The 7,180-nt window shown below is 40.2% G+C and overlaps 1 pseudogene; it reads left to right on the top strand.

The window, feature by feature from the left end:
* Positions 1 to 2,257: 2,257 nt before the first annotated feature.
* Positions 2,258 to 3,257, top strand: LOC101353744 (ret finger protein-like 4A-like protein 1; annotated as a pseudogene).
* Positions 3,258 to 7,180: the final 3,923 nt, after the last annotated feature.

Genomic DNA, 7,180 nt, shown 5'->3' on the forward strand with positions numbered 1-7,180 from the left:
TAGGGTCTCTATGAGTCAGAATCGACTCAACAGCAACGGTTTTTTTTTTTTTTATACAGACCTTCGAGTAGAATAAATACTGAAATAACAGAGGTGGATTTGCATATCAGTAAGGAAATAACTACTCCCTAATCTTAGATGGAAACAAATGTAAGCATATCTCTGCCTTTCATAATTTTTAAATATATATGAAAGATGTATCAAGGGCTCAGTATAAAATTGGAAAAACATAGGAATGCATGCATTAGAAAACTTAGAGTAAACATTTCATAATTTCAGGGTATGGGAAGTTTTAAAAAACTATAAATAAAAACTACAACTGCAAATATTAAACTGGAAATAAACAACAAATTAGATGATTAGATAATTGTGATTTCATTAGATTAAGTAGATTAGGTAAATGTGGTTGGATTAAGTCAAATTGGATTTGATTGGATTGATTTCATTAGATTGAATGATTACATTACATGGGATCAAATCTAAAGACTAGTAAATCACGTGAGATTGGATTACATTTATTGAATTAAATGAATGTGATTGGACTGGACTGACTGGATTAAAGAGCATGTACAATCACATGACATTGGTGAAACAACATATAAGTCTGTAATTCAGTTGTTCTTACTCATTCAAGCCTGGCCTTCTCTCCTGGCTTGTCACTCACCTGCTTTCCTGGTAATTTAGACCATTCAGAGTATTTGAGGAGGAATCTTCCTCCCTGTTTTGGAAATATCCCTCAGAGTGATCTTTCCTCACATGTCCTGGAAACTGTACCACAGAGCGGTCCCAGTATCCATCTATTGACAGAGAGGAGAAAGACAGCTGTATTTCAGGTTAGTTTTTTTTTTTAGTTCCTTTAAATGCTCAGAAAAATAGTACTTATGAAAATCTATAGTGGTTTGACTTTAGATGTTGGAGTAAGGATTCTTTAACACTTTAAAAATTGGTAAAATGCATCATCTTGATTTCTAATTATTACATTAAGATTTGGATTTCACATTAAATATACCTCAGTGCCCTGATTTGTGTAGGATTGTGCATAAGCATTGTAGAGTCCTGGTGGTTTTCCCAAAGCAATTTAAAGACTAAATAATTTAATTGTTCATTCTTAGTTCACATAGATTCATTGTGCATTTATTAGAAACTGATTATAAAGTGGGATGATGAAGGTAAACCACTAAATAAAACAGTCCAGGTCATTAGCTATGAAGCTCCCAGTCTAATAGGCGAGACTACAATTTTATGTGTTAATTTGTCATTAGAAATTGCCTCCTGTCATGTAAAAGGTAGAAATTTGAGCTTTGAAGAAGAAACCCTAGTTTATTGTAGACTTTTACGTATGTTTGCCAAAGAATTAGACATAGCATTCCCATAGCCCTCTACTCTTTCGTATGTCTAGAGAACCATTAGCTTTCTTTTTCCTTATGGAATTGTTTGTGCCAAACTGTAAAAATCAAAACCAGGCATTGAATTTTGCAAATCCTAATTCACCATTTATGTGTCGAGAGTCTTGTCTGAGGCAGGGTCCCATTGGGGAGTAGGTAATCTTGGAAGAGGATGACATCACTTTGAGAACAGAGGAAAATGATTTAGGTTTGAAGTAGTGAGCAATGAGGCACCCACCTGGAAAAGAAGGTGCATAAGGAATTTTGCCTCTGTCTACATCAAATATTTTTATTATCTTGTGATTCAGGAAACCTAAAAATAATTTCTGAGGAAAACTGGTCTGAAGCTTTAAGAAGATGAGGCAGATATCATTTTGTAATCTAGGTAATTTTATAAGAAACTAAGTCAACATGAGAGTGAATATTAAACTATAATGTCACTGGAAGCTATGCAATGAATCTGTATTTGGTGTGAGAGCAAATTCATTTTGGAAAGACTGTAAAGAACCCATCTATGGGATTTATGCCTTTTAAGCAGTATCCTGTACTAATGTTTTAAGTCTGTGAGAATGTTGAAGTGGAAACCATTACTGGGAATATTTCCTTGGCTTTGATCATTCAAACTACCTCCAGTCATAAGGATTAAAATTGACGCCGAATATTTTGTTTTAAAAGTTTCAATTCTAAATCCAAATAGATAGACATAATATGCAATACCTAGTCTAGGCGATACTACAGCAATTCTTTCATATTTGAAATAAATCACTTTAAAGACAAAATTAACTACTTTACTTGTGTTAACTACTATATATTCATCAGTAAAAATCTCTTTTATGTCAGAATTTAATAAAAATCTGATTGAATTAACAAGAGGCAGGCAATCAATACCTGGGAGGAGGGAATCTCTTTCTAAAAGTTCCTTGTCTGTGGACCTCATTCCAGAATGACTGCTAGTGGAAGACACCGGAGGCCAGAGAAGAACCTGCAAGAAGAGAGAAAGTGGCCATGGCAGAACAATTTAAAAAAGCAAGCACATGTCCTATATGCCAGGGTTATCTTGAAAAACCCATGTACCTGAAATGTGTCTATGCCTGCTGCTTTCACTGCTTCAATTCACTGCAGACAGAGCCTCGTGGGGAGGGTTTATTGTGTCCCTTCTGCCCTATGGTTACTCAGAAGAATGACATCAGAGAGAATTTCCAGCTGCATGAGCTGATTTCCAATATCAAGCAACTGGAGCCCCAGCTGAGGGCTAATCAACGTGTGGACCCAAGGATGCTGAAATTCCAAGTGGATATGACCTTAGATGTTGACAGAGCCAACAATAACCTCATAATTTTTGAGGACCTGAGGATCATGTGATGTGGGTATCTCAAAAAGAATCGGGAAGATCGTGCTGAGAGATTTAACTCCATGTGTGTCCTTGGCTCCCTTCAGTTCACCTCTGGCCGCCATTACTGGAAGGTGGATGTGGGAACAAGCCCAGAATTGGATCTGGGGGTTGGCCAAGAATCAGTTAATCGGCAAGTGGAGATTCAACTGTCTTTAGAACATGGCTTCTGGACCTTGCGTGTGAGAGATGGAGAGAAGTTCGCAGCCAGCACTGTGCCTTTGACTAACCTCTGTGTGAACCCTGGGTTACACCGAGTGGGGATTTTCCTGGATATGGATATGGGAAATGTTTCCTTTTTTGACATTAGCCATGGATCCCATATCTTTACATTCACCAAAATACCTACTGCAGAGCCACTACGCCCATTTTTTGCTCTTAAAAATCCAGTTAGTGATGACACTCAAGGCTTCCTGAGTATCTGCCCTGTAGTGAATCTGGGCACGACTAGTTCTCCAGTTTATCCTGAGCAAGGCAATTAACCTTTGCCCACAAAAACACTTTTCTGTTTGATATACACATAGTACAAATTTATGGCAGAAAAATATGCAATATTTCTTGAATCATGAACTTAAGTAGATTAATTAGGAAAAATCATTGCATATATTTAGTATTTTGGTTGCATTCTTTGGGCTTTATGTTCATATTTCTGTTCCATAAATGTATCCTGAACTTTCAGATCAATTTACAAATGTTTTCTTCTTATTTTCTGTAATATCAGTTTAGTGTATTACAGAGGTTATGAACTAAATAAATCATTGGATGTTATCCCTTGTTATGGATTGAACTTGCCCCCCCCCCAAAAAAAAAATGAGTACCAACTTTGCTAGGTAATGATTCCCAGTATTGTGTGGTTGTCCGTCATTTTGTGATCTGATGATAATTCTATGTTGTAAATCCTAACCTCTATGATGTTAAGGAAGCAGAATTAGAGGCAGTTAGGATTAGGATTACGTTGTATCTTCAGTCAATCTCTCTTGAGATATAAAAGAGAATTGAGCAAAGAGGAATGGGGCATCATGATACCAAGAATGAAGTCCTGAGAGTGGAGGTCGTTTTTTGGATCTGGGGTCCCTGTGCTGAGGAGCTCCTAGACCTGGGGAAGATTGATGACAAGGACCTTCCCCTAGAACTGACAGGGAGAGAAAGCCGTGCCTAGGAGCTCGTGCCCCAAATTTGGACTTCTAGCCTCCTAGATGGTGAGAGAATAAATCTCTGTTAAAGCCAAACACTTGTGGTATTTCTGTTATAGCGGTACTAGATAACTAAGACACTCCTCGAAAAAAAAGACTTCTTAGATGTGAAAATATTTGAATATTAGAAAAAGGACCCATCTTATTCACCATTGTTAAAGATAATCTGTCTACAATGAAGAGGGAAGCTTGTCAGTACTCGGGTACCCAGTGTCAATGTGTGGAAGAAGCCTAGCTTCTTGTCTGGCTCCTGGCAACTTTCCCACCTGCATGCCCTCTCTACTGCCTTGGTCGAATATGAATGTCCTGTCCTATATCTGCTCTTTTCCTTCTTCCTTCCATCGGATTCTCACTTCCCTGGTCGCTGTTGCTGTTTCCTGATGTTCCCACACGTTGCCAACAGAGCCCCAGGTCTCTGTGTGCTGAAAGACCTCCTGGCCTGGTCGTGCTTCTGGGGGACTTGGTTCCTTCAGGTCCCACTTGATTACACCTGGGCACCTGAGGCCATCCTCCTGGATCACCTGACCTATGGGGGTAAGAGGGGTTAAAACCTCACTGATGGGCTTGTTTAACATCACCATGGAAACCTCTTCTGGAAACCAGGGCAGAATCTTCAGAGGGGCGTGGCAAGTCACAGGGCAGGCGGGGCTTGAGAGCCCAGCCAAAGATTCCAAACAGCACTGTTGCTTGGCTTCTAAACTCAGCTGTCACCTCTTGCATGTTGTTGTTGCTGTCAGGTGCTGTTGAGTCGGTTCTGACTCATAGCGACCCCATGCACAACAGAACGAAACACTGCCTGGTCCTTCACCATCCTCACAATTGTTGCTATGCTTGAGCCCATTGTTGCAGCCACTGTGTCAACCCATCTGGTTGAGGGTCTTCCTCTTTTTCACTGACCCTCTATTTTACCAAACTTGATGTCCTTCTTCAGGGACTGATCCTTCCTGATAACATGTTCAAAGTATGTGAGACGTAGTCTTGCCATCCTTGCTTCTAAGGAGTATTCTGGTTGTACTTCTTCCAAGACAGATTTGTTTGTTCTTTTTGCAGTCCATGGTATATTCAATATTCTTCACCAACACCACAGTTCAAAGGTGTCAATTCTTCTGTCTTCTTTATTCACTGTCCAGCTTTCACATGCATATGAGGTGATTGAAAACACCATGACTTGGGTCAGGCGCACCTTAGTCCTCAAGGTGACATCTTTGCTTTTCAACACTTTAAAGATGTATTTGACAGCAGATTTGCCCAATGCAATGTGTCTTTTGATTTCTTGACTGTTGATTCTATGGATGTTGATTGTGGATCCAAGTAAAATGAAATCCTTGACAACCTCAATCTTTTCTCCGTTTATCATGATGTTGCTTATTGGACCAGTTGTGAGGATTTTTGTTTTCTTTATGTTGAAGTGTAATCCATACTGAAGGCTGTGGTCTTTATCTTCATCAGTAAGTGCTTCAAGTCCTCTTCACTTTCTGCAACCAAGGTTGTGTCTTCTGCATAAGGCAGGTTATTAATGGGTCTTCCTCCAATCCTGATGCCCTGTTCTTCATATAACCCAGCTTCTCAGATTATTTGCTCAGAATACAGATTAAACAGGTTTGGTGAAAGGATACAACCCTGACGCACACCTTTCCTGACTTTAAACCAGGCAGTGTCCCCTTGTTCTGTTTGGACAATTGCCTCTTGATCTATGTACAGGTTCCTCATGAGCACAATTAAGTGTTCTGGAATTCCCGTTCTTCGAAATGTTAATCCATAATTTGTTATGATCTACACAGTCGAATGCCTTTGGAAACTCAATAAAACACAGGTAAATCAGTTTTTGGTATTCTCTGCTTTCAGCTAGGATCCATCTGATGTCAGCAATGATATCCCTGGTTCCACGTTCTCTTCTAAATCTGGCTTGAATTTCTGGCAGTTCCCTGTTGATATACTTTTGCAGCTGTTTTTGAATGATCTTCAGCAAAATTTTGCTTGCATGTGATATTAATGATATTGTTGATTTCCACATTCATTTTGATCACCTTTCATGGGAATATGCATAAATATGGATCTCTTTCAGTCGTTTGGCCAGGTAGCTGTCTTCCCAGTTTCTTGGCATAGATGAGTGAGCACTTCCAGTGCTGCATCTGTTTGTTGAAACGTCTCAATTGGTATTCTGGAACCTTGTTTTTTACTAATGCCTTCAGTGCAGCTTGTACTTCTTCCTTCAGTACCATTTGTTCCTGATCATATGTTACCTCCTGAAATGGTTGAGCATCAAACAATTCTTTTTGGTATAGTGACTGTATGTATTCTTTCCATCTTCTTTTGATGTTTCCTGTGTCATTTAATATTTTCCCCTTAGAATCCTTCAGTACTGCAACTCCAGGTTTGAATTTTTTCTTCAGTTCTTTCAGCTTGAGAAATGCTGAACATGTTTTTCCCTTTCAGTTTTCTATCTCCAGGTCTTTGCACATGTCATCATAATGATGACCTCTTGCACAGGTCTCTTGAATTCAGCACACTCCATACAAAAGTAGTGCAGAAGGAAACCTGGATTACAACAGTGGGGTGGGGGCCTGCTGCGATGTTGTTAAACTCCGAACCTCCCTTCCACCTGATGTTAGGATGGTGGGTAAACAATTCTCACTCACCTGCTCCTGTCTTTCTGTCCTGTGTGGTGCAGCTCCTGATTCCACCCATCAAAAGAAAGATAAGCTTTGCTATTTGGGGTAGGGAGTGCCATCTGGAGGTGAAACTGGGAAGGGCTGTGGCTGAATAAATCCCCAAAGGGCAGGAAATAGGAGAACAACTTTCTAGCTGGTCTCCAGGGGTGGATTCAGAATACTGGCTGAGGATGTGAGTTGGAAGTCCCTTTGTGACGTGTCCAGTGTCTCCACTGTGGATCATGGGTGTCCGGAAGAAAGGCCGGGACTCTGTGGCCTGATCGTGACTAGAGGGACCTGAGCTAGGAAAGGAGGCCATCAGCTCCTGTTCTTTAGGTTGGGCCCTTACTTTAGAAAGCACACTCATGCCAACTCGATTTAGGATTCCAACTTACTAACCAGTGCCCTCCCCTGTGTCTTTGACTCAGGTCAACTTTCCATCTTCTAATCTCTTCAGCCCTGAAATACATGCAACCATCCACTCTATCCTGTTGGCTTTGTCCATTCAACTTAGCCTGAGTCCATCTCCTCTTTGACTCCTCATCATGCACACCACTCCTG

The sequence above is a fragment of the Trichechus manatus genome, unplaced genomic scaffold (assembly GCF_000243295.1).
Source record: "Trichechus manatus latirostris isolate Lorelei unplaced genomic scaffold, TriManLat1.0 scaffold00053, whole genome shotgun sequence".
In the NCBI taxonomy this organism is placed as follows: domain Eukaryota; kingdom Metazoa; phylum Chordata; class Mammalia; order Sirenia; family Trichechidae; genus Trichechus; species Trichechus manatus.